The sequence below is a fragment of the Salmo salar genome, chromosome 08 (assembly GCF_965601325.2).
Source record: "Salmo salar chromosome 08, fSalSal1, whole genome shotgun sequence".
NCBI classification, from domain to species: domain Eukaryota; kingdom Metazoa; phylum Chordata; class Actinopteri; order Salmoniformes; family Salmonidae; genus Salmo; species Salmo salar.
Genome location: NC_138298.1, coordinates 3,151,232 through 3,169,832, shown reverse-complemented (window position 1 = coordinate 3,169,832; position 18,601 = coordinate 3,151,232). Strand labels below are relative to the sequence as shown.

The following is an 18,601-nucleotide window of genomic DNA, read 5'->3' as shown; positions in this document are numbered from 1 at the left end:
GTGTTTTCAATTAGCATCTGCCTTGTATTTATAAGACAAACAAGAATATTGTTGCTGAATGCAGCTTGTGTGTGCTTTGTGCTCCTTTGCCCTGTTCAAATGATGAAAGGAAATAAAGTTTGTATTTTATCCAACTACCTGTGCTAAAAAGTGATGGGAACAGTGTTTGTAATTTCTTCTACTTTTTCAGTGACACAAAGTTCAAGCTGCTTATCTAATTGGTGAAAATGCAATGTCTGTTTATCACACTCACTTTGACTATATATGTTGTAGCAAGAGATTGTTTCTCGCTTACGGCCATACCAGCCTGGGTACGCCCGATCTCGTCTGATCTCGGAAGCTAAGCAGGGTCGGGCCTGGTTAGTACTTGGATGGGAGACCGCCTGGGAATACCAGGTGCTGTAAGCATTTTGTCCACGAGGGTGTGCCCCTGCACTATTTCATCAGCAACACTGCCTTGTAGTAAGCATTTAATGATGAATTGACTAAATGCAGCTTCCTGCCTTTTTAATAGGATCAAATTTCCTTGTGTTTTCAATTAGCATCTGCCTTGTATTTATAAGACAAACAAGAATATTGTTGCTGAATGCAGCTTGTGTGTGCTTTGTGCTCCTTTGCCCTGTTCAAATGATGAAAGGAAATAAAGTTTGTATTTTATCCAACTACCTGTGGTAAAAAGTGATGGGAACAGTGTTTGTAATTTCTTCTACTTTTTCAGTGACACAAAGTTCAAGCTGCTTATCTAATTGGTGAAAATGCAATGTCTGTTTATCACACTCACTTTGACTATATATGTTGTAGCAAGAGATTGTTTCTCGCTTACGGCCATACCAGCCTGGGTACGCCCGATCTCGTCTGATCTCGGAAGCTAAGCAGGGTCGGGCCTGGTTAGTACTTGGATGGGAGACCGCCTGGGAATACCAGGTGCTGTAAGCATTTTGTCCACGAGGGTGTGCCCCTGCACTATTTCATCAGCAACACTGCCTTGTAGTAAGCATTTAATGATGAATTGACTAAATGCAGCTTCCTGCCTTTTTAATAGGATCAAATTTCCTTGTGTTTTCAATTAGCATCTGCCTTGTATTTATAAGACAAACAAGAATATTGTTGCTGAATGCAGCTTGTGTGTGCTTTGTGCTCCTTTGCCCTGTTCAAATGATGAAAGGAAATAAAGTTTGTATTTTATCCAACTACCTGTGCTAAAAAGTGATGGGAACAGTGTTTGTAATTTCTTCTACTTTTTCAGTGACACAAAGTTCAAGCTGCTTATCTAATTGGTGAAAATGCAATGTCTGTTTATCACACTCACTTTGACTATATATGTTGTAGCAAGAGATTGTTTCTCGCTTACGGCCATACCAGCCTGGGTACGCCCGATCTCGTCTGATCTCGGAAGCTAAGCAGGGTCGGGCCTGGTTAGTACTTGGATGGGAGACCGCCTGGGAATACCAGGTGCTGTAAGCATTTTGTCCACGAGGGTGTGCTCTTGCACTATTTCATCAGCAACACTGCCTTGTATTAAGCATTTAATGATGAATTGACTAAATGTCTGTTTTATCAGACTCACTTTGACTATATATGTTGTAGCAAGAGATTGTTTCTCGCTTACGGCCATACCAGCCTGGGTACGCCCGATCTCGTCTGATCTCGGAAGCTAAGCAGGGTCGGGCCTGGTTAGTACTTGGATGGGAGACCGCCTGGGAATACCAGGTGCTGTAAGCATTTTGTCCACGAGGGTGTGCCCCTGCACTATTTCATCAGCAACACTGCCTTGTAGTAAGCATTTAATGATGAATTGACTAAATGCAGCTTCCTGCCTTTTTAATAGGATCAAATTTCCTTGTGTTTTCAATTAGCATCTGCCTTGTATTTATAAGACAAACAAGAATATTGTTGCTGAATGCAGCTTGTGTGTGCTTTGTGCTCCTTTGCCCTGTTCAAATGATGAAAGGAAATAAAGTTTGTATTTTATCCAACTACCTGTGCAAAAAAGTGATGGGAACAGTGTTTGTAATTTCTTCTACTTTTTCAGTGACACAAAGTTCAATTTGCCTATCTAATTGGTGAAAATGCAATGTCTGTTTATCACACTCACTTTGACTATATATGTTGTAGCAAGAGATTGTTTCTCGCTTACGGCCATACCAGCCTGGGTACGCCCGATCTCGTCTGATCTCGGAAGCTAAGCAGGGTCGGGCCTGGTTAGTACTTGGATGGGAGACCGCCTGGGAATACCAGGTGCTGTAAGCATTTTGTCCACGAGGGTGTGCCCCTGCACTATTTCATCAGCAACACTGCCTTGTAGTAAGCATTTAATGATGAATTGACTAAATGCAGCTTCCTGCCTTTTTAATAGGATCAAATTTCCTTGTGTTTTCAATTAGCATCTGCCTTGTATTTATAAGACAAACAAGAATATTGTTGCTGAATGCAGCTTGTGTGTGCTTTGTGCTCCTTTGCCCTGTTCAAATGATGAAAGGAAATAAAGTTTGTATTTTATCCAACTACCTGTGCTAAAAAGTGATGGGAACAGTGTTTGTAATTTCTTCTACTTTTTCAGTGACACAAAGTTCAAGCTGCTTATCTAATTGGTGAAAATGCAATGTCTGTTTATCACACTCACTTTGACTATATATGTTGTAGCAAGAGATTGTTTCTCGCTTACGGCCATACCAGCCTGGGTACGCCCGATCTCGTCTGATCTCGGAAGCTAAGCAGGGTCGGGCCTGGTTAGTACTTGGATGGGAGACCGCCTGGGAATACCAGGTGCTGTAAGCATTTTGTCCACGAGGGTGTGCCCCTGCACTATTTCATCAGCAACACTGCCTTGTAGTAAGCATTTAATGATGAATTGACTAAATGCAGCTTCCTGCCTTTTTAATAGGATCAAATTTCCTTGTGTTTTCAATTAGCATCTGCCTTGTATTTATAAGACAAACAAGAATATTGTTGCTGAATGCAGCTTGTGTGTGCTTTGTGCTCCTTTGCCCTGTTCAAATGATGAAAGGAAATAAAGTTTGTATTTTATCCAACTACCTGTGGTAAAAAGTGATGGGAACAGTGTTTGTAATTTCTTCTACTTTTTCAGTGACACAAAGTTCAAGCTGCTTATCTAATTGGTGAAAATGCAATGTCTGTTTATCACACTCACTTTGACTATATATGTTGTAGCAAGAGATTGTTTCTCGCTTACGGCCATACCAGCCTGGGTACGCCCGATCTCGTCTGATCTCGGAAGCTAAGCAGGGTCGGGCCTGGTTAGTACTTGGATGGGAGACCGCCTGGGAATACCAGGTGCTGTAAGCATTTTGTCCACGAGGGTGTGCCCCTGCACTATTTCATCAGCAACACTGCCTTGTAGTAAGCATTTAATGATGAATTGACTAAATGCAGCTTCCTGCCTTTTTAATAGGATCAAATTTCCTTGTGTTTTCAATTAGCATCTGCCTTGTATTTATAAGACAAACAAGAATATTGTTGCTGAATGCAGCTTGTGTGTGCTTTGTGCTCCTTTGCCCTGTTCAAATGATGAAAGGAAATAAAGTTTGTATTTTATCCAACTACCTGTGCTAAAAAGTGATGGGAACAGTGTTTGTAATTTCTTCTACTTTTTCAGTGACACAAAGTTCAAGCTGCTTATCTAATTGGTGAAAATGCAATGTCTGTTTATCACACTCACTTTGACTATATATGTTGTAGCAAGAGATTGTTTCTCGCTTACGGCCATACCAGCCTGGGTACGCCCGATCTCGTCTGATCTCGGAAGCTAAGCAGGGTCGGGCCTGGTTAGTACTTGGATGGGAGACCGCCTGGGAATACCAGGTGCTGTAAGCATTTTGTCCACGAGGGTGTGCTCTTGCACTATTTCATCAGCAACACTGCCTTGTATTAAGCATTTAATGATGAATTGACTAAATGTCTGTTTTATCAGACTCACTTTGACTATATATGTTGTAGCAAGAGATTGTTTCTCGCTTACGGCCATACCAGCCTGGGTACGCCCGATCTCGTCTGATCTCGGAAGCTAAGCAGGGTCGGGCCTGGTTAGTACTTGGATGGGAGACCGCCTGGGAATACCAGGTGCTGTAAGCATTTTGTCCACGAGGGTGTGCCCCTGCACTATTTCATCAGCAACACTGCCTTGTAGTAAGCATTTAATGATGAATTGACTAAATGCAGCTTCCTGCCTTTTTAATAGGATCAAATTTCCTTGTGTTTTCAATTAGCATCTGCCTTGTATTTATAAGACAAACAAGAATATTGTTGCTGAATGCAGCTTGTGTGTGCTTTGTGCTCCTTTGCCCTGTTCAAATGATGAAAGGAAATAAAGTTTGTATTTTATCCAACTACCTGTGCAAAAAAGTGATGGGAACAGTGTTTGTAATTTCTTCTACTTTTTCAGTGACACAAAGTTCAATTTGCCTATCTAATTGGTGAAAATGCAATGTCTGTTTATCACACTCACTTTGACTATATATGTTGTAGCAAGAGATTGTTTCTCGCTTACGGCCATACCAGCCTGGGTACGCCCGATCTCGTCTGATCTCGGAAGCTAAGCAGGGTCGGGCCTGGTTAGTACTTGGATGGGAGACCGCCTGGGAATACCAGGTGCTGTAAGCATTTTGTCCACGAGGGTGTGCCCCTGCACTATTTCATCAGCAACACTGCCTTGTAGTAAGCATTTAATGATGAATTGACTAAATGCAGCTTCCTGCCTTTTTAATAGGATCAAATTTCCTTGTGTTTTCAATTAGCATCTGCCTTGTATTTATAAGACAAACAAGAATATTGTTGCTGAATGCAGCTTGTGTGTGCTTTGTGCTCCTTTGCCCTGTTCAAATGATGAAAGGAAATAAAGTTTGTATTTTATCCAACTACCTGTGCTAAAAAGTGATGGGAACAGTGTTTGTAATTTCTTCTACTTTTTCAGTGACACAAAGTTCAAGCTGCTTATCTAATTGGTGAAAATGCAATGTCTGTTTATCACACTCACTTTGACTATATATGTTGTAGCAAGAGATTGTTTCTCGCTTACGGCCATACCAGCCTGGGTACGCCCGATCTCGTCTGATCTCGGAAGCTAAGCAGGGTCGGGCCTGGTTAGTACTTGGATGGGAGACCGCCTGGGAATACCAGGTGCTGTAAGCATTTTGTCCACGAGGGTGTGCCCCTGCACTATTTCATCAGCAACACTGCCTTGTAGTAAGCATTTAATGATGAATTGACTAAATGCAGCTTCCTGCCTTTTTAATAGGATCAAATTTCCTTGTGTTTTCAATTAGCATCTGCCTTGTATTTATAAGACAAACAAGAATATTGTTGCTGAATGCAGCTTGTGTGTGCTTTGTGCTCCTTTGCCCTGTTCAAATGATGAAAGGAAATAAAGTTTGTATTTTATCCAACTACCTGTGCAAAAAAGTGATGGGAACAGTGTTTGTAATTTCTTCTACTTTTTCAGTGACACAAAGTTCAATTTGCCTATCTAATTGGTGAAAATGCAATGTCTGTTTATCACACTCACTTTGACTATATATGTTGTAGCAAGAGATTGTTTCTCGCTTACGGCCATACCAGCCTGGGTACGCCCGATCTCGTCTGATCTCGGAAGCTAAGCAGGGTCGGGCCTGGTTAGTACTTGGATGGGAGACCGCCTGGGAATACCAGGTGCTGTAAGCATTTTGTCCACGAGGGTGTGCCCCTGCACTATTTCATCAGCAACACTGCCTTGTAGTAAGCATTTAATGATGAATTGACTAAATGCAGCTTCCTGCCTTTTTAATAGGATCAAATTTCCTTGTGTTTTCAATTAGCATCTGCCTTGTATTTATAAGACAAACAAGAATATTGTTGCTGAATGCAGCTTGTGTGTGCTTTGTGCTCCTTTGCCCTGTTCAAATGATGAAAGGAAATAAAGTTTGTATTTTATCCAACTACCTGTGCTAAAAAGTGATGGGAACAGTGTTTGTAATTTCTTCTACTTTTTCAGTGACACAAAGTTCAAGCTGCTTATCTAATTGGTGAAAATGCAATGTCTGTTTATCACACTCACTTTGACTATATATGTTGTAGCAAGAGATTGTTTCTCGCTTACGGCCATACCAGCCTGGGTACGCCCGATCTCGTCTGATCTCGGAAGCTAAGCAGGGTCGGGCCTGGTTAGTACTTGGATGGGAGACCGCCTGGGAATACCAGGTGCTGTAAGCATTTTGTCCACGAGGGTGTGCCCCTGCACTATTTCATCAGCAACACTGCCTTGTAGTAAGCATTTAATGATGAATTGACTAAATGCAGCTTCCTGCCTTTTTAATAGGATCAAATTTCCTTGTGTTTTCAATTAGCATCTGCCTTGTATTTATAAGACAAACAAGAATATTGTTGCTGAATGCAGCTTGTGTGTGCTTTGTGCTCCTTTGCCCTGTTCAAATGATGAAAGGAAATAAAGTTTGTATTTTATCCAACTACCTGTGGTAAAAAGTGATGGGAACAGTGTTTGTAATTTCTTCTACTTTTTCAGTGACACAAAGTTCAAGCTGCTTATCTAATTGGTGAAAATGCAATGTCTGTTTATCACACTCACTTTGACTATATATGTTGTAGCAAGAGATTGTTTCTCGCTTACGGCCATACCAGCCTGGGTACGCCCGATCTCGTCTGATCTCGGAAGCTAAGCAGGGTCGGGCCTGGTTAGTACTTGGATGGGAGACCGCCTGGGAATACCAGGTGCTGTAAGCATTTTGTCCACGAGGGTGTGCCCCTGCACTATTTCATCAGCAACACTGCCTTGTAGTAAGCATTTAATGATGAATTGACTAAATGCAGCTTCCTGCCTTTTTAATAGGATCAAATTTCCTTGTGTTTTCAATTAGCATCTGCCTTGTATTTATAAGACAAACAAGAATATTGTTGCTGAATGCAGCTTGTGTGTGCTTTGTGCTCCTTTGCCCTGTTCAAATGATGAAAGGAAATAAAGTTTGTATTTTATCCAACTACCTGTGCTAAAAAGTGATGGGAACAGTGTTTGTAATTTCTTCTACTTTTTCAGTGACACAAAGTTCAAGCTGCTTATCTAATTGGTGAAAATGCAATGTCTGTTTATCACACTCACTTTGACTATATATGTTGTAGCAAGAGATTGTTTCTCGCTTACGGCCATACCAGCCTGGGTACGCCCGATCTCGTCTGATCTCGGAAGCTAAGCAGGGTCGGGCCTGGTTAGTACTTGGATGGGAGACCGCCTGGGAATACCAGGTGCTGTAAGCATTTTGTCCACGAGGGTGTGCTCTTGCACTATTTCATCAGCAACACTGCCTTGTATTAAGCATTTAATGATGAATTGACTAAATGTCTGTTTTATCAGACTCACTTTGACTATATATGTTGTAGCAAGAGATTGTTTCTCGCTTACGGCCATACCAGCCTGGGTACGCCCGATCTCGTCTGATCTCGGAAGCTAAGCAGGGTCGGGCCTGGTTAGTACTTGGATGGGAGACCGCCTGGGAATACCAGGTGCTGTAAGCATTTTGTCCACGAGGGTGTGCCCCTGCACTATTTCATCAGCAACACTGCCTTGTAGTAAGCATTTAATGATGAATTGACTAAATGCAGCTTCCTGCCTTTTTAATAGGATCAAATTTCCTTGTGTTTTCAATTAGCATCTGCCTTGTATTTATAAGACAAACAAGAATATTGTTGCTGAATGCAGCTTGTGTGTGCTTTGTGCTCCTTTGCCCTGTTCAAATGATGAAAGGAAATAAAGTTTGTATTTTATCCAACTACCTGTGCTAAAAAGTGATGGGAACAGTGTTTGTAATTTCTTCTACTTTTTCAGTGACACAAAGTTCAAGCTGCTTATCTAATTGGTGAAAATGCAATGTCTGTTTATCACACTCACTTTGACTATATATGTTGTAGCAAGAGATTGTTTCTCGCTTACGGCCATACCAGCCTGGGTACGCCCGATCTCGTCTGATCTCGGAAGCTAAGCAGGGTCGGTCCTGGTTAGTACTTGGATGGGAGACCGCCTGGGAATACCAGGTGCTGTAAGCAATTTGTCCACGAGGGTGTGCTCTTGCACTATTTCATCAGCAACACTGCCTTGTATTAAGCATTTAATGATGAATTGACTAAATGTCTGTTTTATCAGACTCACTTTGACTATATATGTTGTAGCAAGAGATTGTTTCTCGCTTACGGCCATACCAGCCTGGGTACGCCCGATCTCGTCTGATCTCGGAAGCTAAGCAGGGTCGGGCCTGGTTAGTACTTGGATGGGAGACCGCCTGGGAATACCAGGTGCTGTAAGCATTTTGTCCACGAGGGTGTGCCCCTGCACTATTTCATCAGCAACACTGCCTTGTAGTAAGCATTTAATGATGAATTGACTAAATGCAGCTTCCTGCCTTTTTAATAGGATCAAATTTCCTTGTGTTTTCAATTAGCATCTGCCTTGTATTTATAAGACAAACAAGAATATTGTTGCTGAATGCAGCTTGTGTGTGCTTTGTGCTCCTTTGCCCTGTTCAAATGATGAAAGGAAATAAAGTTTGTATTTTATCCAACTACCTGTGCTAAAAAGTGATGGGAACAGTGTTTGTAATTTCTTCTACTTTTTCAGTGACACAAAGTTCAAGCTGCTTATCTAATTGGTGAAAATGCAATGTCTGTTTATCACACTCACTTTGACTATATATGTTGTAGCAAGAGATTGTTTCTCGCTTACGGCCATACCAGCCTGGGTACGCCCGATCTCGTCTGATCTCGGAAGCTAAGCATGGTCGGGCCTGGTTAGTACTTGGATGGGAGACCGCCTGGGAATACCAGGTGCTGTAAGCATTTTGTCCACGAGGGTGTGCCCCTGCACTATTTCATCAGCAACACTGCCTTGTAGTAAGCATTTAATGATGAATTGACTAAATGCAGCTTCCTGCCTTTTTAATAGGATCAAATTTCCTTGTGTTTTCAATTAGCATCTGCCTTGTATTTATAAGACAAACAAGAATATTGTTGCTGAATGCAGCTTGTGTGTGCTTTGTGCTCCTTTGCCCTGTTCAAATGATGAAAGGAAATAAAGTTTGTATTTTATCCAACTACCTGTGCTAAAAAGTGATGGGAACAGTGTTTGTAATTTCTTCTACTTTTTCAGTGACACAAAGTTCAAGCTGCTTATCTAATTGGTGAAAATGCAATGTCTGTTTATCACACTCACTTTGACTATATATGTTGTAGCAAGAGATTGTTTCTCGCTTACGGCCATACCAGCCTGGGTACGCCCGATCTCGTCTGATCTCGGAAGCTAAGCAGGGTCGGGCCTGGTTAGTACTTGGATGGGAGACCGCCTGGGAATACCAGGTGCTGTAAGCATTTTGTCCACGAGGGTGTGCTCTTGCACTATTTCATCAGCAACACTGCCTTGTAGTAAGCATTTAATGATGAATTGACTAAATGTCTGTTTTATCAGACTCACTTTGACTATATATGTTGTAGCAAGAGATTGTTTCTCGCTTACGGCCATACCAGCCTGGGTACGCCCGATCTCGTCTGATCTCGGAAGCTAAGCAGGGTCGGGCCTGGTTAGTACTTGGATGGGAGACCGCCTGGGAATACCAGGTGCTGTAAGCATTTTGTCCACGAGGGTGTGCCCCTGCACTATTTCATCAGCAACACTGCCTTGTAGTAAGCATTTAATGATGAATTGACTAAATGCAGCTTCCTGCCTTTTTAATAGGATCAAATTTCCTTGTGTTTTCAATTAGCATCTGCCTTGTATTTATAAGACAAACAAGAATATTGTTGCTGAATGCAGCTTGTGTGTGCTTTGTGCTCCTTTGCCCTGTTCAAATGATGAAAGGAAATAAAGTTTGTATTTTATCCAACTACCTGTGCTAAAAAGTGATGGGAACAGTGTTTGTAATTTCTTCTACTTTTTCAGTGACACAAAGTTCAAGCTGCTTATCTAATTGGTGAAAATGCAATGTCTGTTTATCACACTCACTTTGACTATATATGTTGTAGCAAGAGATTGTTTCTCGCTTACGGCCATACCAGCCTGGGTACGCCCGATCTCGTCTGATCTCGGAAGCTAAGCATGGTCGGGCCTGGTTAGTACTTGGATGGGAGACCGCCTGGGAATACCAGGTGCTGTAAGCATTTTGTCCACGAGGGTGTGCCCCTGCACTATTTCATCAGCAACACTGCCTTGTAGTAAGCATTTAATGATGAATTGACTAAATGCAGCTTCCTGCCTTTTTAATAGGATCAAATTTCCTTGTGTTTTCAATTAGCATCTGCCTTGTATTTATAAGACAAACAAGAATATTGTTGCTGAATGCAGCTTGTGTGTGCTTTGTGCTCCTTTGCCCTGTTCAAATGATGAAAGGAAATAAAGTTTGTATTTTATCCAACTACCTGTGCTAAAAAGTGATGGGAACAGTGTTTGTAATTTCTTCTACTTTTTCAGTGACACAAAGTTCAAGCTGCTTATCTAATTGGTGAAAATGCAATGTCTGTTTATCACACTCACTTTGACTATATATGTTGTAGCAAGAGATTGTTTCTCGCTTACGGCCATACCAGCCTGGGTACGCCCGATCTCGTCTGATCTCGGAAGCTAAGCATGGTCGGGCCTGGTTAGTACTTGGATGGGAGACCGCCTGGGAATACCAGGTGCTGTAAGCATTTTGTCCACGAGGGTGTGCCCCTGCACTATTTCATCAGCAACACTGCCTTGTAGTAAGCATTTAATGATGAATTGACTAAATGCAGCTTCCTGCCTTTTTAATAGGATCAAATTTCCTTGTGTTTTCAATTAGCATCTGCCTTGTATTTATAAGACAAACAAGAATATTGTTGCTGAATGCAGCTTGTGTGTGCTTTGTGCTCCTTTGCCCTGTTCAAATGATGAAAGGAAATAAAGTTTGTATTTTATCCAACTACCTGTGCTAAAAAGTGATGGGAACAGTGTTTGTAATTTCTTCTACTTTTTCAGTGACACAAAGTTCAAGCTGCTTATCTAATTGGTGAAAATGCAATGTCTGTTTATCACACTCACTTTGACTATATATGTTGTAGCAAGAGATTGTTTCTCGCTTACGGCCATACCAGCCTGGGTACCCCCGATCTCGTCTGATCTCGGAAGCTAAGCAGGGTCGGGCCTGGTTAGTACTTGGATGGGAGACCGCCTGGGAATACCAGGTGCTGTAAGCATTTTGTCCACGAGGGTGTGCTCTTGCACTATTTCATCAGCAACACTGCCTTGTAGTAAGCATTTAATGATGAATTGACTAAATGTCTGTTTTATCAGACTCACTTTGACTATATATGTTGTAGCAAGAGATTGTTTCTCGCTTACGGCCATACCAGCCTGGGTACGCCCGATCTCGTCTGATCTCGGAAGCTAAGCAGGGTCGGGCCTGGTTAGTACTTGGATGGGAGACCGCCTGGGAATACCAGGTGCTGTAAGCATTTTGTCCACGAGGGTGTGCCCCTGCACTATTTCATCAGCAACACTGCCTTGTAGTAAGCATTTAATGATGAATTGACTAAATGCAGCTTCCTGCCTTTTTAATAGGATCAAATTTCCTTGTGTTTTCAATTAGCATCTGCCTTGTATTTATAAGACAAACAAGAATATTGTTGCTGAATGCAGCTTGTGTGTGCTTTGTGCTCCTTTGCCCTGTTCAAATGATGAAAGGAAATAAAGTTTGTATTTTATCCAACTACCTGTGGTAAAAAGTGATGGGAACAGTGTTTGTAATTTCTTCTACTTTTTCAGTGACACAAAGTTCAAGCTGCTTATCTAATTGGTGAAAATGCAATGTCTGTTTATCACACTCACTTTGACTATATATGTTGTAGCAAGAGATTGTTTCTCGCTTACGGCCATACCAGCCTGGGTACGCCCGATCTCGTCTGATCTCGGAAGCTAAGCAGGGTCGGGCCTGGTTAGTACTTGGATGGGAGACCGCCTGGGAATACCAGGTGCTGTAAGCATTTTGTCCACGAGGGTGTGCTCTTGCACTATTTCATCAGCAACACTGCCTTGTATTAAGCATTTAATGATGAATTGACTAAATGTCTGTTTTATCAGACTCACTTTGACTATATATGTTGTAGCAAGAGATTGTTTCTCGCTTACGGCCATACCAGCCTGGGTACGCCCGATCTCGTCTGATCTCGGAAGCTAAGCAGGGTCGGGCCTGGTTAGTACTTGGATGGGAGACCGCCTGGGAATACCAGGTGCTGTAAGCATTTTGTCCACGAGGGTGTGCCCCTGCACTATTTCATCAGCAACACTGCCTTGTAGTAAGCATTTAATGATGAATTGACTAAATGCAGCTTCCTGCCTTTTTAATAGGATCAAATTTCCTTGTGTTTTCAATTAGCATCTGCCTTGTATTTATAAGACAAACAAGAATATTGTTGCTGAATGCAGCTTGTGTGTGCTTTGTGCTCCTTTGCCCTGTTCAAATGATGAAAGGAAATAAAGTTAGTTTTTTATCCAACTACCTGTGGTAAAAAGTGATGGGAACAGTGTTTGTAATTTCTTCTACTTTTTCAGTGACACAAAGTTCAAGCTGCTTATCTAATTGGTGAAAATGCAATGTCTGTTTATCACACTCACTTTGACTATATATGTTGTAGCAAGAGATTGTTTCTCGCTTACGGCCATACCAGCCTGGGTACGCCCGATCTCGTCTGATCTCGGAAGCTAAGCAGGGTCGGGCCTGGTTAGTACTTGGATGGGAGACCCCCTGGGAATACCAGGTGCTGTAAGCATTTTGTCCACGAGGGTGTGCCCCTGCACTATTTCATCAGCAACACTGCCTTGTAGTAAGCATTTAATGATGAATTGACTAAATGCAGCTTCCTGCCTTTTTAATAGGATCAAATTTCCTTGTGTTTTCAATTAGCATCTGCCTTGTATTTATAAGACAAACAAGAATATTGTTGCTGAATGCAGCTTGTGTGTGCTTTGTGCTCCTTTGCCCTGTTCAAATGATGAAAGGAAATAAAGTTTGTATTTTATCCAACTACCTGTGCTAAAAAGTGATGGGAACAGTGTTTGTAATTTCTTCTACTTTTTCAGTGACACAAAGTTCAAGCTGCTTATCTAATTGGTGAAAATGCAATGTCTGTTTATCACACTCACTTTGACTATATATGTTGTAGCAAGAGATTGTTTCTCGCTTACGGCCATACCAGCCTGGGTACGCCCGATCTCGTCTGATCTCGGAAGCTAAGCAGGGTCGGGCCTGGTTAGTACTTGGATGGGAGACCGCCTGGGAATACCAGGTGCTGTAAGCATTTTGTCCACGAGGGTGTGCCCCTGCACTATTTCATCAGCAACACTGCCTTGTAGTAAGCATTTAATGATGAATTGACTAAATGCAGCTTCCTGCCTTTTTAATAGGATCAAATTTCCTTGTGTTTTCAATTAGCATCTGCCTTGTATTTATAAGACAAATAAGAATATTGTTGCTGAATGCAGCTTGTGTGTGCTTTGTGCTCCTTTGCCCTGTTCAAATGATGAAAGGAAATAAAGTTTGTATTTTATCCAACTACCTGTGCTAAAAAGTGATGGGAACAGTGTTTGTAATTTCTTCTACTTTTTCAGTGACACAAAGTTCAAGCTGCTTATCTAATTGGTGAAAATGCAATGTCTGTTTATCACACTCACTTTGACTATATATGTTGTAGCAAGAGATTGTTTCTCGCTTACGGCCATACCAGCCTGGGTACGCCCGATCTCGTCTGATCTCGGAAGCTAAGCAGGGTCGGGCCTGGTTAGTACTTGGATGGGAGACCGCCTGGGAATACCAGGTGCTGTAAGCATTTTGTCCACGAGGGTGTGCTCTTGCACTATTTCATCAGCAACACTGCCTTGTATTAAGCATTTAATGATGAATTGACTAAATGTCTGTTTTATCAGACTCACTTTGACTATATATGTTGTAGCAAGAGATTGTTTCTCGCTTACGGCCATACCAGCCTGGGTACGCCCGATCTCGTCTGATCTCGGAAGCTAAGCAGGGTCGGGCCTGGTTAGTACTTGGATGGGAGACCGCCTGGGAATACCAGGTGCTGTAAGCATTTTGTCCACGAGGGTGTGCCCCTGCACTATTTCATCAGCAACACTGCCTTGTAGTAAGCATTTAATGATGAATTGACTAAATGCAGCTTCCTGCCTTTTTAATAGGATCAAATTTCCTTGTGTTTTCAATTAGCATCTGCCTTGTATTTATAAGACAAACAAGAATATTGTTGCTGAATGCAGCTTGTGTGTGCTTTGTGCTCCTTTGCCCTGTTCAAATGATGAAAGGAAATAAAGTTAGTTTTTTATCCAACTACCTGTGGTAAAAAGTGATGGGAACAGTGTTTGTAATTTCTTCTACTTTTTCAGTGACACAAAGTTCAAGCTGCTTATCTAATTGGTGAAAATGCAATGTCTGTTTATCACACTCACTTTGACTATATATGTTGTAGCAAGAGATTGTTTCTCGCTTACGGCCATACCAGCCTGGGTACGCCCGATCTCGTCTGATCTCGGAAGCTAAGCAGGGTCGGGCCTGGTTAGTACTTGGATGGGAGACCCCCTGGGAATACCAGGTGCTGTAAGCATTTTGTCCACGAGGGTGTGCCCCTGCACTATTTCATCAGCAACACTGCCTTGTAGTAAGCATTTAATGATGAATTGACTAAATGCAGCTTCCTGCCTTTTTAATAGGATCAAATTTCCTTGTGTTTTCAATTAGCATCTGCCTTGTATTTATAAGACAAACAAGAATATTGTTGCTGAATGCAGCTTGTGTGTGCTTTGTGCTCCTTTGCCCTGTTCAAATGATGAAAGGAAATAAAGTTTGTATTTTATCCAACTACCTGTGCTAAAAAGTGATGGGAACAGTGTTTGTAATTTCTTCTACTTTTTCAGTGACACAAAGTTCAAGCTGCTTATCTAATTGGTGAAAATGCAATGTCTGTTTATCACACTCACTTTGACTATATATGTTGTAGCAAGAGATTGTTTCTCGCTTACGGCCATACCAGCCTGGGTACGCCCGATCTCGTCTGATCTCGGAAGCTAAGCAGGGTCGGGCCTGGTTAGTACTTGGATGGGAGACCGCCTGGGAATACCAGGTGCTGTAAGCATTTTGTCCACGAGGGTGTGCCCCTGCACTATTTCATCAGCAACACTGCCTTGTAGTAAGCATTTAATGATGAATTGACTAAATGCAGCTTCCTGCCTTTTTAATAGGATCAAATTTCCTTGTGTTTTCAATTAGCATCTGCCTTGTATTTATAAGACAAATAAGAATATTGTTGCTGAATGCAGCTTGTGTGTGCTTTGTGCTCCTTTGCCCTGTTCAAATGATGAAAGGAAATAAAGTTTGTATTTTATCCAACTACCTGTGCTAAAAAGTGATGGGAACAGTGTTTGTAATTTCTTCTACTTTTTCAGTGACACAAAGTTCAAGCTGCTTATCTAATTGGTGAAAATGCAATGTCTGTTTATCACACTCACTTTGACTATATATGTTGTAGCAAGAGATTGTTTCTCGCTTACGGCCATACCAGCCTGGGTACGCCCGATCTCGTCTGATCTCGGAAGCTAAGCAGGGTCGGGCCTGGTTAGTACTTGGATGGGAGACCGCCTGGGAATACCAGGTGCTGTACGCATTTTGTCCACGAGGGTGTGCCCCTGCACTATTTCATCAGCAACACTGCCTTGTAGTAAGCATTTAATGATGAATTGACTAAATGCAGCTTCCTGCCTTTTTAATAGGATCAAATTTCCTTGTGTTTTCAATTAGCATCTGCCTTGTATTTATAAGACAAACAAGAATATTGTTGCTGAATTGCAGCTTGTGTGTGCTTTGTGCTCCTTTGCCCTGTTCAAATGATGAAAGGAAATAAAGTTTGTATTTTATCCAACTACCTGTGCTAAAAAGTGATGGGAACAGTGTTTGTAATTTCTTCTACTTTTTCAGTGACACAAAGTTCAAGCTGCTTATCTAATTGGTGAAAATGCAATGTCTGTTTATCACACTCACTTTGACTATATATGTTGTAGCAAGAGATTGTTTCTCGCTTACGGCCATACCAGCCTGGGTACGCCCGATCTCGTCTGATCTCGGAAGCTAAGCAGGGTCGGGCCTGGTTAGTACTTGGATGGGAGACCGCCTGGGAATACCAGGTGCTGTAAGCATTTTGTCCACGAGGGTGTGCCCCTGCACTATTTCATCAGCAACACTGCCTTGTAGTAAGCATTTAATGATGAATTGACTAAATGCAGCTTCCTGCCTTTTTAATAGGATCAAATTTCCTTGTGTTTTCAATTAGCATCTGCCTTGTATTTATAAGACAAACAAGAATATTGTTGCTGAATGCAGCTTGTGTGTGCTTTGTGCTCCTTTGCCCTGTTCAAATGATGAAAGGAAATAAAGTTTGTATTTTATCCAACTACCTGTGCTAAAAAGTGATGGGAACAGTGTTTGTAATTTCTTCTACTTTTTCAGTGACACAAAGTTCAAGCTGCTTATCTAATTGGTGAAAATGCAATGTCTGTTTATCACACTCACTTTGACTATATATGTTGTAGCAAGAGATTGTTTCTCGCTTACGGCCATACCAGCCTGGGTACGCCCGATCTCGTCTGATCTCGGAAGCTAAGCAGGGTCGGGCCTGGTTAGTACTTGGATGGGAGACCGCCTGGGAATACCAGGTGCTGTACGCATTTTGTCCACGAGGGTGTGCCCCTGCACTATTTCATCAGCAACACTGCCTTGTAGTAAGCATTTAATGATGAATTGACTAAATGCAGCTTCCTGCCTTTTTAATAGGATCAAATTTCCTTGTGTTTTCAATTAGCATCTGCCTTGTATTTATAAGACAAACAAGAATATTGTTGCTGAATGCAGCTTGTGTGTGCTTTGTGCTCCTTTGCCCTGTTCAAATGATGAAAGGAAATAAAGTTTGTATTTTATCCAACTACCTGTGCTAAAAAGTGATGGGAACAGTGTTTGTAATTTCTTCTACTTTTTCAGTGACACAAAGTTCAAGCTGCTTATCTAATTGGTGAAAATGCAATGTCTGTTTATCACACTCACTTTGACTATATATGTTGTAGCAAGAGATTGTTTCTCGCTTACGGCCATACCAGCCTGGGTACGCCCGATCTCGTCTGATCTCGGAAGCTAAGCAGGGTCGGGCCTGGTTAGTACTTGGATGGGAGACCGCCTGGGAATACCAGGTGCTGTAAGCATTTTGTCCACGAGGGTGTGCCCCTGCACTATTTCATCAGCAACACTGCCTTGTAGTAAGCATTTAATGATGAATTGACTAAATGCAGCTTCCTGCCTTTTTAATAGGATCAAATTTCCTTGTGTTTTCAATTAGCATCTGCCTTGTATTTATAAGACAAACAAGAATATTGTTGCTGAATGCAGCTTGTGTGTGCTTTGTGCTCCTTTGCCCTGTTCAAATGATGAAAGGAAATAAAGTTTGTATTTTATCCAACTACCTGTGCTAAAAAGTGATGGGAACAGTGTTTGTAATTTCTTCTACTTTTTCAGTGACACAAAGTTCAAGCTGCTTATCTAATTGGTGAAAATGCAATGTCTGTTTATCACACTCACTTTGACTATATATGTTGTAGCAAGAGGTTGTTTCTCGCTTACGGCCATACCAGCCTGGGTACGCCCAATCTCGTCTGATCTCGGAAGCTAAGCAGGGTCGGGCCTGGTTAGTACTTGGATGGGAGACCGCCTGGGAATACCAGGTGCTGTAAGCATTTTGTCCACGAGGGTGTGCTCTTGCACTATTTCATCAGCAACACTGCCTTGTATTAAGCATTTAATGATGATTTGACTAAATGTCTGTTTTATCAGACTCACTTTGACTATATATGTTGTAGCAAGAGATTGTTTCTCGCTTACGGCCATACCAGCCTGGGTACGCCCGATCTCGTCTGATCTCGGAAGCTAAGCATGGTCGGGCCTGGTTAGTACTTGGATGGGAGACCGCCTGGGAATACCAGGTGCTGTAAGCATTTTGTCCACGAGGGTGTGCCCCTGCACTATTTCATCAGCAACACTGCCTTGTAGTAAGCATTTAATGATGAATTGACTAAATGCAGCTTCCTGCCTTTTTAATAGGATCAAATTTCCTTGTGTTTTCAATTAGCATCTGCCTTGTATTTATAAGACAAATAAGAATATTGTTGCTGAATGCAGCTTGTGTGTGCTTTGTGCTCCTTTGCCCTGTTCAAATGATGAAAGGAAATAAAGTTTGTATTTTATCCAACTACCTGTGCTAAAAAGTGATGGGAACAGTGTTTGTAATTTCTTCTACTTTTTCAGTGACACAAAGTTCAAGCTGCTTATCTAATTGGTGAAAATGCAATGTCTGTTTATCACACTCACTTTGACTATATATGTTGTAGCAAGAGATTGTTTCTCGCTTACGGCCATACCAGCCTGGGTACGCCCGATCTCGTCTGATCTCGGAAGCTAAGCAGGGTCGGGCCTGGTTAGTACTTGGATGGGAGACCGCCTGGGAATACCAGGTGCTGTACGCATTTTGTCCACGAGGGTGTGCCCCTGCACTA

At 41.9% G+C, this 18,601-nt stretch overlaps 40 non-coding genes across 40 annotated transcripts; all 40 read left to right on the top strand.

The window, feature by feature from the left end:
* The first annotated feature begins 289 nt into the window (after positions 1-289).
* Positions 290-408, top strand: LOC145855923 (5S ribosomal RNA). Its single transcript, XR_014376811.1, has one exon. It is a non-coding gene; the product is annotated as a 5S ribosomal RNA (ribosomal RNA).
* A 409-nt stretch (positions 409-817) lies between these two features.
* Positions 818-936, top strand: LOC145855922 (5S ribosomal RNA). The gene has a single exon (XR_014376810.1). It is a non-coding gene; the product is annotated as a 5S ribosomal RNA (ribosomal RNA).
* Positions 937-1,345: 409 nt separating this feature from the next.
* On the top strand, positions 1,346-1,464 carry LOC145855921 (5S ribosomal RNA). The gene has a single exon (XR_014376809.1). It is a non-coding gene; the product is annotated as a 5S ribosomal RNA (ribosomal RNA).
* A 139-nt stretch (positions 1,465-1,603) lies between these two features.
* LOC145855919 (5S ribosomal RNA) lies at positions 1,604-1,722 on the top strand. Its single transcript, XR_014376807.1, has one exon. It is a non-coding gene; the product is annotated as a 5S ribosomal RNA (ribosomal RNA).
* Positions 1,723-2,131: 409 nt separating this feature from the next.
* On the top strand, positions 2,132-2,250 carry LOC145855918 (5S ribosomal RNA). The gene has a single exon (XR_014376806.1). It is a non-coding gene; the product is annotated as a 5S ribosomal RNA (ribosomal RNA).
* Positions 2,251-2,659: 409 nt separating this feature from the next.
* LOC145855917 (5S ribosomal RNA) lies at positions 2,660-2,778 on the top strand. The gene has a single exon (XR_014376805.1). It is a non-coding gene; the product is annotated as a 5S ribosomal RNA (ribosomal RNA).
* Positions 2,779-3,187: 409 nt separating this feature from the next.
* Positions 3,188-3,306, top strand: LOC145855916 (5S ribosomal RNA). The gene has a single exon (XR_014376804.1). It is a non-coding gene; the product is annotated as a 5S ribosomal RNA (ribosomal RNA).
* Positions 3,307-3,715: 409 nt separating this feature from the next.
* LOC145855915 (5S ribosomal RNA) lies at positions 3,716-3,834 on the top strand. The gene has a single exon (XR_014376803.1). It is a non-coding gene; the product is annotated as a 5S ribosomal RNA (ribosomal RNA).
* Positions 3,835-3,973: 139 nt separating this feature from the next.
* LOC145855914 (5S ribosomal RNA) lies at positions 3,974-4,092 on the top strand. The gene has a single exon (XR_014376802.1). It is a non-coding gene; the product is annotated as a 5S ribosomal RNA (ribosomal RNA).
* A 409-nt stretch (positions 4,093-4,501) lies between these two features.
* On the top strand, positions 4,502-4,620 carry LOC145855913 (5S ribosomal RNA). The gene has a single exon (XR_014376801.1). It is a non-coding gene; the product is annotated as a 5S ribosomal RNA (ribosomal RNA).
* A 409-nt stretch (positions 4,621-5,029) lies between these two features.
* On the top strand, positions 5,030-5,148 carry LOC145855912 (5S ribosomal RNA). The gene has a single exon (XR_014376800.1). It is a non-coding gene; the product is annotated as a 5S ribosomal RNA (ribosomal RNA).
* Positions 5,149-5,557: 409 nt separating this feature from the next.
* Positions 5,558-5,676, top strand: LOC145855911 (5S ribosomal RNA). The gene has a single exon (XR_014376799.1). It is a non-coding gene; the product is annotated as a 5S ribosomal RNA (ribosomal RNA).
* Positions 5,677-6,085: 409 nt separating this feature from the next.
* On the top strand, positions 6,086-6,204 carry LOC145855910 (5S ribosomal RNA). Its single transcript, XR_014376798.1, has one exon. It is a non-coding gene; the product is annotated as a 5S ribosomal RNA (ribosomal RNA).
* A 409-nt stretch (positions 6,205-6,613) lies between these two features.
* On the top strand, positions 6,614-6,732 carry LOC145855908 (5S ribosomal RNA). Its single transcript, XR_014376796.1, has one exon. It is a non-coding gene; the product is annotated as a 5S ribosomal RNA (ribosomal RNA).
* Positions 6,733-7,141: 409 nt separating this feature from the next.
* On the top strand, positions 7,142-7,260 carry LOC145855907 (5S ribosomal RNA). The gene has a single exon (XR_014376795.1). It is a non-coding gene; the product is annotated as a 5S ribosomal RNA (ribosomal RNA).
* A 139-nt stretch (positions 7,261-7,399) lies between these two features.
* LOC145855906 (5S ribosomal RNA) lies at positions 7,400-7,518 on the top strand. The gene has a single exon (XR_014376794.1). It is a non-coding gene; the product is annotated as a 5S ribosomal RNA (ribosomal RNA).
* Positions 7,519-7,927: 409 nt separating this feature from the next.
* LOC145884870 (5S ribosomal RNA) lies at positions 7,928-8,046 on the top strand. Its single transcript, XR_014396450.1, has one exon. It is a non-coding gene; the product is annotated as a 5S ribosomal RNA (ribosomal RNA).
* Positions 8,047-8,185: 139 nt separating this feature from the next.
* On the top strand, positions 8,186-8,304 carry LOC145855905 (5S ribosomal RNA). Its single transcript, XR_014376793.1, has one exon. It is a non-coding gene; the product is annotated as a 5S ribosomal RNA (ribosomal RNA).
* A 409-nt stretch (positions 8,305-8,713) lies between these two features.
* LOC145884931 (5S ribosomal RNA) lies at positions 8,714-8,832 on the top strand. The gene has a single exon (XR_014396511.1). It is a non-coding gene; the product is annotated as a 5S ribosomal RNA (ribosomal RNA).
* Positions 8,833-9,241: 409 nt separating this feature from the next.
* On the top strand, positions 9,242-9,360 carry LOC145855904 (5S ribosomal RNA). Its single transcript, XR_014376792.1, has one exon. It is a non-coding gene; the product is annotated as a 5S ribosomal RNA (ribosomal RNA).
* A 139-nt stretch (positions 9,361-9,499) lies between these two features.
* On the top strand, positions 9,500-9,618 carry LOC145855903 (5S ribosomal RNA). The gene has a single exon (XR_014376791.1). It is a non-coding gene; the product is annotated as a 5S ribosomal RNA (ribosomal RNA).
* A 409-nt stretch (positions 9,619-10,027) lies between these two features.
* LOC145884930 (5S ribosomal RNA) lies at positions 10,028-10,146 on the top strand. Its single transcript, XR_014396510.1, has one exon. It is a non-coding gene; the product is annotated as a 5S ribosomal RNA (ribosomal RNA).
* Positions 10,147-10,555: 409 nt separating this feature from the next.
* LOC145884929 (5S ribosomal RNA) lies at positions 10,556-10,674 on the top strand. The gene has a single exon (XR_014396509.1). It is a non-coding gene; the product is annotated as a 5S ribosomal RNA (ribosomal RNA).
* Positions 10,675-11,083: 409 nt separating this feature from the next.
* Positions 11,084-11,202, top strand: LOC145881796 (5S ribosomal RNA). The gene has a single exon (XR_014393366.1). It is a non-coding gene; the product is annotated as a 5S ribosomal RNA (ribosomal RNA).
* Positions 11,203-11,341: 139 nt separating this feature from the next.
* On the top strand, positions 11,342-11,460 carry LOC145855902 (5S ribosomal RNA). Its single transcript, XR_014376790.1, has one exon. It is a non-coding gene; the product is annotated as a 5S ribosomal RNA (ribosomal RNA).
* A 409-nt stretch (positions 11,461-11,869) lies between these two features.
* On the top strand, positions 11,870-11,988 carry LOC145855901 (5S ribosomal RNA). Its single transcript, XR_014376789.1, has one exon. It is a non-coding gene; the product is annotated as a 5S ribosomal RNA (ribosomal RNA).
* Positions 11,989-12,127: 139 nt separating this feature from the next.
* LOC145855900 (5S ribosomal RNA) lies at positions 12,128-12,246 on the top strand. The gene has a single exon (XR_014376788.1). It is a non-coding gene; the product is annotated as a 5S ribosomal RNA (ribosomal RNA).
* A 409-nt stretch (positions 12,247-12,655) lies between these two features.
* Positions 12,656-12,774, top strand: LOC145857542 (5S ribosomal RNA). The gene has a single exon (XR_014378441.1). It is a non-coding gene; the product is annotated as a 5S ribosomal RNA (ribosomal RNA).
* Positions 12,775-13,183: 409 nt separating this feature from the next.
* LOC145855899 (5S ribosomal RNA) lies at positions 13,184-13,302 on the top strand. The gene has a single exon (XR_014376787.1). It is a non-coding gene; the product is annotated as a 5S ribosomal RNA (ribosomal RNA).
* Positions 13,303-13,711: 409 nt separating this feature from the next.
* Positions 13,712-13,830, top strand: LOC145855897 (5S ribosomal RNA). The gene has a single exon (XR_014376785.1). It is a non-coding gene; the product is annotated as a 5S ribosomal RNA (ribosomal RNA).
* Positions 13,831-13,969: 139 nt separating this feature from the next.
* Positions 13,970-14,088, top strand: LOC145855896 (5S ribosomal RNA). Its single transcript, XR_014376784.1, has one exon. It is a non-coding gene; the product is annotated as a 5S ribosomal RNA (ribosomal RNA).
* A 409-nt stretch (positions 14,089-14,497) lies between these two features.
* Positions 14,498-14,616, top strand: LOC145857541 (5S ribosomal RNA). Its single transcript, XR_014378440.1, has one exon. It is a non-coding gene; the product is annotated as a 5S ribosomal RNA (ribosomal RNA).
* A 409-nt stretch (positions 14,617-15,025) lies between these two features.
* On the top strand, positions 15,026-15,144 carry LOC145855895 (5S ribosomal RNA). Its single transcript, XR_014376783.1, has one exon. It is a non-coding gene; the product is annotated as a 5S ribosomal RNA (ribosomal RNA).
* A 409-nt stretch (positions 15,145-15,553) lies between these two features.
* On the top strand, positions 15,554-15,672 carry LOC145884559 (5S ribosomal RNA). Its single transcript, XR_014396137.1, has one exon. It is a non-coding gene; the product is annotated as a 5S ribosomal RNA (ribosomal RNA).
* A 410-nt stretch (positions 15,673-16,082) lies between these two features.
* On the top strand, positions 16,083-16,201 carry LOC145855894 (5S ribosomal RNA). Its single transcript, XR_014376782.1, has one exon. It is a non-coding gene; the product is annotated as a 5S ribosomal RNA (ribosomal RNA).
* A 409-nt stretch (positions 16,202-16,610) lies between these two features.
* LOC145884558 (5S ribosomal RNA) lies at positions 16,611-16,729 on the top strand. Its single transcript, XR_014396136.1, has one exon. It is a non-coding gene; the product is annotated as a 5S ribosomal RNA (ribosomal RNA).
* A 409-nt stretch (positions 16,730-17,138) lies between these two features.
* On the top strand, positions 17,139-17,257 carry LOC145855893 (5S ribosomal RNA). The gene has a single exon (XR_014376781.1). It is a non-coding gene; the product is annotated as a 5S ribosomal RNA (ribosomal RNA).
* A 409-nt stretch (positions 17,258-17,666) lies between these two features.
* On the top strand, positions 17,667-17,785 carry LOC145886035 (5S ribosomal RNA). The gene has a single exon (XR_014397619.1). It is a non-coding gene; the product is annotated as a 5S ribosomal RNA (ribosomal RNA).
* Positions 17,786-17,924: 139 nt separating this feature from the next.
* Positions 17,925-18,043, top strand: LOC145884927 (5S ribosomal RNA). Its single transcript, XR_014396507.1, has one exon. It is a non-coding gene; the product is annotated as a 5S ribosomal RNA (ribosomal RNA).
* A 409-nt stretch (positions 18,044-18,452) lies between these two features.
* On the top strand, positions 18,453-18,571 carry LOC145884557 (5S ribosomal RNA). The gene has a single exon (XR_014396135.1). It is a non-coding gene; the product is annotated as a 5S ribosomal RNA (ribosomal RNA).
* The last annotated feature ends 30 nt before the right edge of the window (positions 18,572-18,601 follow it).